Source organism: Durio zibethinus, chromosome 21, assembly GCF_047325235.1.
Source record: "Durio zibethinus cultivar Kanyao isolate XHJ-2024 chromosome 21, ASM4732523v1, whole genome shotgun sequence".
NCBI lineage: Eukaryota > Viridiplantae > Streptophyta > Magnoliopsida > Malvales > Malvaceae > Durio > Durio zibethinus.
In genome coordinates this window covers 10,001,571-10,012,500 of record NC_143182.1, presented here as the reverse complement: position 1 = coordinate 10,012,500, position 10,930 = coordinate 10,001,571, and the positions used below count along the sequence as shown (strand labels likewise).

Genomic DNA, 10,930 nt, shown 5'->3' with positions numbered 1-10,930 from the left:
GCATGATGAGAGAAATGACATACTGAAAGTTGGAGAAGATTTAACGGTGGCAGAGGTTGGAATGAAGAAGGAACACCCGAGACTTGAACTTCAGATCTACGCCTTTAGGAAGAGATATATTAAAAAAAAAAAGAGCCCATATTCGAGACAAGGAAAGTCAAAAGCAACGACAGTGAAATTTTGACTTGCCCAATCGACAGACGGTGGCGGAGTACGATAGTGCCGATTTCAGAGTACAGTCGCATCGACATCAAAATCTGAAAACCTTTAAAGTTTCGACCCAGGTTCTTCTATTCCTAGAGAGAGAGATAAAAAACTAAGGTAGAGAGAGTGAGGGTAGCGGTGAGGTCTGAAGAAAAAGGCCTGATTTATGGTTTATATAGCCACATAAATGACATCATTTTAGATATTAGAGAAGAGTAGGATCCGTTCGTTTTTAACTGAGTAACCTGACTTGTTGTGTGACTTGAACCGACAATTTGTCTAATTGTCCTTGTGGCTGAGTCGAGCCAAATCGATCTATTAGCTGCTTCAACCAGTTCCTGTGCCTGTAGCCGAGCCGCAACACCGGTTAAGCTGAGTCAATTTTTTTTTTTGGTATTTTTTTTCATTTTTATTAATTAATTAATTAATTTTTGAAATAGCTTGCATATTTGGATTTTATGAGAAAATTAGAAGAAATAAGTATAAATATAAAAAAAATAAAAATTTTTTTTTGGAAAAGTACAAATTACCTAAGGATGAGATTCTTAAAAATTTCAAATCGTAAATTTCTAAGAAATTTTAGGTGAGAAATTTTCTCTAAAATTATCCCAAATAGTGGAATAATTTAGATGAAATTTCAATAAAAGTAATTGTATTCTTTTTCAAATAAAATTTTGGTTGAAAATATGTGATAATTATCGAATGATGAGATTCTTAGAATTTTCAAATGGTAAATTCTTAAGAAATCTCTAGGTAAGAAATTTCTTTAAATTTGTCTTAAATAGTGAAAGAATTTAAATGAAATTTCAATAAAAAATAATTGTCATATTATTTTCTTTCCAAAAACACCAAAAAAAAAAATTCTAAATAGACCAAAATGGTGAAAATTTTAGGAATTTTGAAAAAAGAAAATATTTCTAAATTGACCAAAATGGTGAAAAATTTAGAAATCCAACAAAAAAAAAAGAAAGAATTTTCAAATAGGCCCAAATGGTGAAAAATTTAAAAATTCAAAAAGAGAAAATATTTTTAATTTGGCCCAAATGGTGAAATAATTAAATATATTTTTGACAAAAAAAAGAATAATAAATAAATCTTTTTTTGATAACGGAGCCTCTTTAAGAAAATAAATTGGATTTCTGAATACTCTTGAGGTGAAAAAATATTTTTAAGAATTCTATCAGATTGATGAAAAAAACTTGTGAATTATTTTCAAGATTTTAACATAAAATTTGAAACTATTAGAATCAAGACCTTAGAATGAATTTAAAATAAAATAGTACCATCCTTTGGATGGGCATGTGGGGGTGCTATAACCTTCCCCACATGTAACCGAACTTTCGAATCTTGTTTTAGTTTATAGACCCAAACCTATTCTTTTAGAGACCATTAGTCAAGCTTATGAGCTTCTTAAAATGATAGATTCTTTAGATGGCCAATCATACCTAGTTAAAAAAGATTGGTGGTAACTCCATCCATTTGTTAAGTCTAGCTATAGATTTTTGGATCTATATATTATGATAGTTTGGTAACTCCACTAGGGAAAGCCATAGAGAGTCAAGCTATAAACTTTTAAATTTATCCTATTCTTTGGTAATGGTTTTAAATTTTAATGATTTGTGTTATCTGTTTACTAATATTTTTATCTTTTATTTTTAAGGCATGAAACCTATAATTCTTCACACACACTATCACATGTATTTACATTACATTAGCTTTATACCTGGGCTCCGTCCCTCTTAAGAGGGAGTAAAGTACTTATGTTCTTGTAAGATGATAATTTCTACAATAACTAGCGAAATACTCTCACTCAAATTGAAACCTTTCTATTGGTAGCCTGCGATGGGCGAGGATTAGAATGCAATACTAGTCTGTGATGGACTATGATGTAAGAAACAATTTGAGAACCTTTAGTGGTCAAAGTCACCTAACCCTACATATAATTAACACCTAAGAGGATCGGTCTTAAGATAGAGCCCTTCATACCCATTGATAGATGTACCCCGAAACTAGGACGCAATAAGGAACAATTTGTGTGATATATTACTTATCTAACCATTTTGATTGTTTGACTTTATGCGTTTGCATTATCATGTCATGCATCATTACCATATGTAACATTGCGCATTTGCATCATTTTCATATTAGATTTCATCCATGAAAATACACATTCCACTTATGCATCAACATACCAAATATAAGCATAACATATCATTTTTAATCATAATTATGGTATTCAAGGTTCAAAGATAGCTACACCAACCAAGAATCTTACACAATGAACTCACCAATACAACAAAAGAACTTAAGCCAGACAAATGGAATAAGAAATTTTTAATTGTCTCGAAAGGATAGAAAAAGCTCAAGAGAAGCTAGAAAGGGAGTTGAATAAGATTTTAGAGGCTTTGAACAAGTTAAACAAGAGAAAAGGTATAGAAGAAAGTACTAGCTAACAAGACCATCCATCACAAAAAGTAGATAACCTACTGTACCCTCCTGGTTTTGGGCCACATTAAGCCTAACTTGTACAAGGTCCACCACCACAGTAGTTCACCTATCCTGTAGGGTACACATACCTTAAAATGCCATCAATTTTAAATCCATGATAGTATCAGAGTTATGTAAATATTATATTTATCGAGAAGGTAGTAAAACTAATATCAATCCCTAATTTGGATGATCCAGAAGAGAAAAAAAAGCTGAAGCCCAAAGAGAATAAGACTTTAGAAGCCTCAAAAGTTGAACAAAAAAATAAACTTATTAGAGGAAAGGTTATGGGCCGTAGAGGGCTTTGATTTTTATAGTTCAGTGGATGCTGCTAGGCTCTGTTTAGTCTCAGATGTGGTTATTCCTCTGAAGTTCAAGGCAACAAAGTTTGAGAAATATGATGGTATAAAGTGTCCAAAGATCCATATCACTATATACTGTTGAAAGATAGTTGCCCATCTAATAATGAAAAACTGTTAATGCATGTATTTCAAGATAGCATTAGGGGCTTTACTGTTAGGTGGTATGTCTAACTGGATAGAACTTGTATTTGTTCTTAGAGTGATATGGCCTATGACTTTATTAATCAGTATCGACATATCATAAACTTAAGCCTTGATCGTCTTTCTTTACAAAATATGAAAAAAATGACTGAATCATTCAAGGAATACACTTATAGGTGGAGGAACATAACTACTTAAGTATAACTTTCTTTAACTGAGAAAAAAATCATAGTGTTGTTTGTCAGCATTTTAAAATCTTCCTATTATAAAAAGATGATAGATAATGCAATAAAAAATTTTACTGACATGATAATCTCAAGCAAAATCATTAAGAATGCCATTAAAAATGATAAATTGAAAGGAAAAAACTCAAAAAAGTGTAAAAAAAAAAGCTGAAGCCCAATCTGTGAACTTTGATGGGCAATAATACAAAAGCTATGTTTCATATCCACCGTTAATTCATCATATTTACTATCCCATAATTAATGGCATTGCACAAGTCCTTTACTAACTATATCCATAATCAGCTTACCCTTTAACCTACCAATTTCTATCAGCTTTAAAGCCTAACAACCAAGCAAGTGGTTTAAGGAGATTTCGAGATAACCAAGAAAGTGCGCACATCGACCCTATCCCATGACCTATATTGAATTATTTCTAGAACTGGTCAAGAACAACTTGATAAGTCCAGTTATTCTAGAGCCATTGAAGCCACCCTATCCAAAGTGGTATGATGCTAATGCAATGTGCGATTATCATAATGTGAATGTAGGTCATTCTATTGAAACCTATCATGCTTTCAAACATAAAGTGCAAGGTTTGATCTAGAAAGTTTAGTGAGCTTCAACGAATCAAGGGGGCAAAATGTCAGTAAAAATCCTTCACCTGATTGCATAGGGGCATAATTTTGAAAATGATGTTAAGGCTAGTAAGAAGTTGCTTGCCATTTTAGGATTTCTTTTAGAGTAATGTTAGGATTTCTTTTATGTAGTAGGATTTCATTTGTTATCATTTCAATAAAAGACAAGTTGATGCATTCATTATATATATTTTTTCATCTAAGTCATTATTCCATGCTTTGCTATTTGCCACATCTTTTTATTCCCATTTTTAAATTCCAAATGATGAATATTTAAACAATGAAACAATAATTTTAGGGTTTAATTTTGAGAACTCATGCACTCTGAGGAGACTATTTGAGTAAAGAAAGCAAGTTACTAGCATATGTGAAATTTATATGTCTTGAAGATGTGCAGTCATTTATAAAGATTTATGAGCTTATTTTGTTTAATAGATGATCTTTAAAGAAAGCATTCACATTTAAGATGAAAAATGACCAATTTTCTTTTATCATTTGAAAAACTATTCATTGCTACCCCTTTGAGCCTATTATGATTTTTTTTCTAAAAACCTCAACCAAAAATCACCCTTCACACTAAAGGATAATTTTTGAAAAAGAAAAAGAGATAAAAGATTGTAAAAAGTCTCAAAGATAGAGAAAAAAGTAAAACAAAAGAAAAAAAGAAAAATGAATGTCACACATAATTTTAGGCAAAGTAATGAGAGTCTTTTTATGAGAAATGAGATAAAAAAAAGAAAAAAAATAATGAAATGAAGTGGAATAGGGTAAATGCCAAGTTGTATCAAATGATAAGAAATGATCATTTGGTGTTGAACTTTTTAAACACATGTTTAAGCCTATTTTATCCATTTTTTATGACCCCTCACTATGGCCTACATTACAACCTTTAAAAGTTTATTTGAATCAAATGTGAGTGCTCGAATTGAATGATCATATGTTGGGCTAATGCATACTCATGATGGAACAACGGAATCATGCTATATTACTTTAGAGATTGATGTGTGAGAAATATCACTAATGGATGAAAAAATAAAAAAAAAAAAAGAAAAAATGAAAGAATGGGAAAATGTAAAAGGAGAGAAAAGAAAGACTCAAATTGAAAACTTGAAAGGGTGATTTGGAGTAGAAAAACGTCTGAGCTAAAAGTTGGATAAATAGTTCACACGGAATAAGGTTAAAGATCTCTGAAGATACCTCAAAGCTGGGGTAAAGTTCAATGAGCTAAAAAATGATCTCAAAAGTCAATGGAATGAGTTTTTGAAAAATAATTCTAGATTAATGTTAAAACTTATCTAAGTATTCATTATTTGGATATTGTTACTCCATTTGTTCAATACCATTCATAAGGACATGTTCTGAATTTATTCCTTTGCCCATTTATTTTTGCACCAAACTCGTTCCTCATTGATTATCTTTCTCTAATTTCACCTTGTGTTTTTTTATTATTACATCCCTAAAATGAATTGAGAAATGCGTGAATGCATTATATTTGTCATGATTTGAAATAATGATGAATGAATGACAATGTGCATAAAAGATCCTTGCATTCTTTTGAAAAATTATCCAAGATGATAGGGAGCAAAAAATGAAGAGTGCAAAAATTGAAAAGATGATTTGAAAGGACACATGGTATGATCAAATGATGAATATGGTGATGGATTGGTCGACATAATTTGTGAGTTGTGGTTAAATGATGAAAATAATATAGATAAGAGGATATAATTTATTTTGAAATGGCTAGTGCTGAGAAGCCTGTAAATTATGGCAAAAATAATATATATTAATGGATGAAATCTATGGTGAAATTGCTAGAGCGGAAAATTTTATGAGATGTGATCAAATGATGAGGATCAGTGGACGAAATTCATTCTGGAATGGCTAGTGCTGAGAAGCCTGTGAATGGTAATTGAGTGATGAACATCATGTGGATCAATTGACATAATTTATTCTAATATTACTAGTATTGAAAAGCCTATGAATGATGATCAAGTGATGAAAATAATGAGAATCAATTGACGAAACTTGTTCTAAAATGCTGATGAGCTATAAAAGGAAAATGTGAGATTGTGGAGTCTTGAGAACCATATTACCATAATTAATTAGAAGTTTATAACATGGGCATCCGCATTACATGCATTACGTTTGCATTGTTGTTTGAAGAATATTTAAAACTTTGGTTTGGCTATGCATTTGCATTATGCAATAAACATTTGAATCATGATTGAGAATTGGCATTTATAGTATTGTGAGGATCTAGATTATTGCATTTGCATCATTGATTATTACATTCATTACATACAAAATTTTGACTTTGGTAAAAGTTTGAAAGTCCTCTGAAAAGAAAATTTTGAATATTTTTATGAAATCTTTTAAGACAAGATTATGAATCCGCAAATGAGAATCTTTGAATCTTAAATGAAAATCTTTAAGAAATTCTCAAATGATAATCTTTGAGTCTTAAATGAGAATCTTTAAGAAATCTTCAAATGAGAATTTTTGAGTCTTAAATGAGAATCTTTAAGAAATCCTCAAATGAGAATCTTTGAGTCTTAAATAAAAATCTTTAAGAAATCTTCAAATGAGATTATTTCAAATGAGAATCTTTAAATTTTTGAGTTCTCAAATGAGAGTCTTCGAATTTCAAATGAGAATCTTTGGGATGAGGACCTCGAATTTATCAAATGTGAACCTTTGAACTCGAATGAGAAACTTTAAACTTTTGGATGTGAATCTCCAAAAATCAAATGAGAATTTTTAAATGTTGGATGTGAGCTTTGCAATCCCTGAATTAAAACTTTGGGTAAGAATATCACAAATGTGGATCTTGAAATCTTGCATATATGAAATTTTATGAATCAAATTCTTGTGAAATTAAAATTTTGATAATCAAATTTTAGTGAATTTTTGTGAATCTGAACCTTTGAATTTCGAACTGAAATTGTGAATCTTTGAGTTTCTATTAGACCTAATATGACTCATTTGGACATGATTGTTGATGAGCCTTTTATTTTTCAAAGTTATTGTGCCTTTGATTAGATGAGCCTTTTATTTTTCAAAGTTATTGTGCCTCTGTTTAAAGGAGTTTTTATTTTCCAAAGTTATTATGCTTCTGTTTAGAGGAACTTTTTATTTATTTTTTCAAAGTAAGCCTCTATTTAGATGAGCTTTATATGTTTTTTCAAAAGTTATAAGCCTTTGCTTAGGGGAGTTTTGTGTTATTCAATTGGTTTGAGTGTCTGGTTATTTTTAAAAAAATAAAAAAAATAAAAAAAGATGAATGTTTTGGGATGATCATATGCATGGTGTCTATGTTTTTACACAATTTATATTGTACAGGAAATGCATAAAGAACGGTAGCTAAAGATACCCTAATTGGTCTAAACCCAAGCTCGTTGGGCCTGATTTAACAAGGCCAGATTATCTAGCCAAATTATCTTTTTTTATATTATTTATATTATATTATATTATATTTTAGGTTTTATTTATTTTTTATTTTATATAATTTTTTTTATTTTATCTTATGCTGATTATTCATTCATTTATTTGTTTATCTTTGATTTTTTTTACTTGAGTTATTTATAATTTTTATGTTAAGGGTTCAAATAATAATAATGATGATAAAAAAATAAAAATAAAAATATAAAAACAGAAATTTGGTCGTGCAGGGATGTTGGTGGAGTTAGGAATGGATTGAATTTGTAAATTTTTATGATAAACAGAATTCCTATTGATCTGGACTTAGAGTCAGTCAAAAATGCTTCTGATTACACTCTATAAATGGGTAAATGATCAAAAAAGAAGGGAAAAAATTACATCCAATTCTTAGCCTAATTTCCAAAAAATTCGTTCTGAGCAAAAATCACAATTCAGCATTCAAGCTCGACTTTTCAGCTAGTAACAATACATGGTTAGAAACAAAATTTTAGCATCAATATAGAGGGCCAACATAGAATCAGAAGGATCAGAAGGAAGGTTCGATAGTAAGGCTCTGGAATTCTCAGAGGTCCTAAATTGCAAGGTTGTCAAGCCTAACTTTGAAAGGAGATCGAAGAGGCTCGAAATGACCACAGAGTACTACGATGGCCAGTGGTGATGGCACCATTAGTTTCCACCAAGCCAATTCTGCTACCATCTTCCATAGCCAGACCTAATCCCCTACATCGCACCAACAATCATAGAGCAACACAACCCATTTCCAACAAATATCCAACAGGGCAGCAAGATATCGCAAGCTCAAAAACATAAAGACAAATAAAAATGATAAGTTAGAAACCAAATGAGATCAAAAATAAAAGAGAAAAAATGAGTAAAAAGGGAAACTCGAAACCTTTCTGGTAGTGGTGGTGACAAGCGAGGATTGGTGTGACTTCTGAGAAATTTGAATGATGAAGGCATTGAGCTTGACGAGAGAAATGACATACTGAAAGTTGGAGAAGATCCAACGGTGGGAGAGGTTGGAACAAAGAAAGAACACTCAAGGTTTGAACTTTAGATCTACGCCTTTAGAAAGGGATTTAAAAAAAAAAAGCCTATATTCGAGATGAGGAGAGTGAGAAGCAGCAACAGAAAAATTTTGACTTGACCGATTGTCGGACGACGACGGAGTATGACGACACTGGTGGTAGAATACGATGGCATTGATGCTAGAATTTGGAAACATTTTAAGTTTCCAACTCAGGTTCTTCTGTTCCTAGAGAGAGAGAGAGAAAAACTAAGGTAGAGAGAGGGTAAAGGTGATGTCTGAAGAAAAAGGCCTAATTTGTAGCTTATATAGCCACATAAAATGATGTCGTTTTGGATATTAGATAAGAGTAAGATTCGCGCATTTTTAACTGAGTAACCCAACTCGTTGCGTGACCCAAACTGACAATCTGTCTCATTGTCCTTGTGGCTGAGCGGAGCCGATCCATTAGCAGCTTCAGCTAGGTCCTGTGCCTGCAGCCTAGCTGCAACACCGACTAAGCCTAATCGATTTTTCTTTTTTTGGTATTTTCTTTCCATTTTCATTTTTATTAATTAATTAATTTATTTATTTATTTTTGAAATTGCTTGCATATTTGGATTTTAGGAGAAAATTATAATAAATAAGTATAAATATAAAAAAAAAACAAAATTAAAAAAATTAAAAAATTAAAAAAGTACAAATTATCAAAGGATGAGATTCTTAGAAATTTTAAATAGTAAATTTCTAAGAAATCTCTAGGTGAGAAATTTTCTCTAAATTTATCCCAAATAGTGAAATAATTTAGATGAAATTTCAATAAAAGTAATTGTATTCTTTTTCAAATAAAATTTTGGTTGAAAACATGTGATAATTATCTAATGATGAGATTCTTAAAAATTTCAAATGGTAAATTCCTAGGCAATCTCTAGGTGAGAAATTTCTTTAAATTTGTCCTAAATTGTGAAAGAATTTAAATGAAATTTCAATAAAAAATAATTGTCATATTATTTTCTTTTCGAAAACACAAAAAAAATTTCTAAATAGGCCTAAATGGTGAAAAATTTTGGAATTCTGAAAAAAAAAATTTTAAATTGACTCAAATAGTGAAAAATTTATAAATCCAACAAAAAAAAAGAAAGAAAGAATTTCTAAATAGGCCCAAATTGTGAAAAATTTAGAAATTCAAAAAGAGAAAATATTTCTAATTTGATCCAAATGGTGGAATAATTAGATATATTTTCGACAAAAAAAAAGAATAATAAATAAACTTTTTTTCGACGACGGAGCCTCTTCAAAAAAACAAATGAGATTCTTGAATACTCTTGAGGTAATAAAATATTTTTAAGAATTCTACCAGATTGATGAAAGAATCTTATAAATTATTTTCAATATTTTAAAATAAAATTTGAAACCATTAGAATCAAGAGCCTAGGATAAATTTAAAATAAAATGGTACCATCTTTTGGATGGGCATATGGGGATGCTATAATCTTTTTCATATGTAACCGAACTCCTAAACCTTATTCTGATTTGTAGACTCGAACTTATTCTTTTAGAGACCCTTAATCAAGCTTAGGAATTTCTTAAAATGATAGATTTTTTAGGTGACCAATCACACCTAATTAAAAAAGATTTGTGGTGATTTCATCCATTTGTTGAGTCTAGTTATAGATTTTTAAATCTATATATTGTGACAATAGTGATATATAGTATATCAAATACTAATTTTAAAAGAGTTTTAAATTTCAACCTATAATGACTATAAAGAGATGAAAAAAAAATAGGTGCATGTAGTTTCTAATTCAGGGAAAAGTTAAGATCTTTCTCCGAACAAAGGAACTTGCATTGGCTATAAATAGAATAAAACTTATATAGAGTTATTTAGGTAAAGTTTGTGAAGATTTAAAAAAAATGATTAAATAAAAACTTTATTAAAAAAATTTAAACCAATAAATTAAAAGAGTTCAATGTGAAGATCAATAATATATAAAAAATTATTAAAATTTTTATTTATAATTAAAATTTAATCGATACTTATTTAATGGTAAAAATTTTATCAATATTTTTATTAAAAATGCTTATTTAAAAAAATATATAAAAATTTATTAAAATTTTTTTTCAAAATTTATATATTTGATTTATGTAACAAGATCTTTAATCGATTGGTTTAGATTTTTTATTTTTATTTTTATTTAATCATTTTAAATTAAAAAATTCATGAATTTCACATAAAAAATTTCATATAGGTCTTTTCATAAAGAGATAGAAAATTACTATATCTTCACTGTATATATTATGAAAGAAAAATAATAAGAATAATAATGAGACTTTATGCCTATTGGGAAATGGTATATGGGGAAAACAATTTTATGCCTTCATATTATTAAGAAAACAACTATATGTTCGGAAAATAATTTGAGAAGCTTGGAT

At 29.5% G+C, this 10,930-nt stretch overlaps 1 long non-coding RNA gene across 1 annotated transcript in view; it reads right to left on the bottom strand.

Moving 5' to 3' along the window:
• Positions 1-525, bottom strand: part of LOC149512873 (uncharacterized) — a 1,181-nt gene extending 656 nt beyond the window's left edge. Inside the window, exon 1 of the long non-coding RNA XR_016331446.1 lies at positions 1-525. This exon is cut by the window's left edge and continues 71 nt beyond it. This is a non-coding gene — a long non-coding RNA (uncharacterized LOC149512873).
• Between the last annotated feature and the right edge of the window lie 10,405 nt (positions 526-10,930).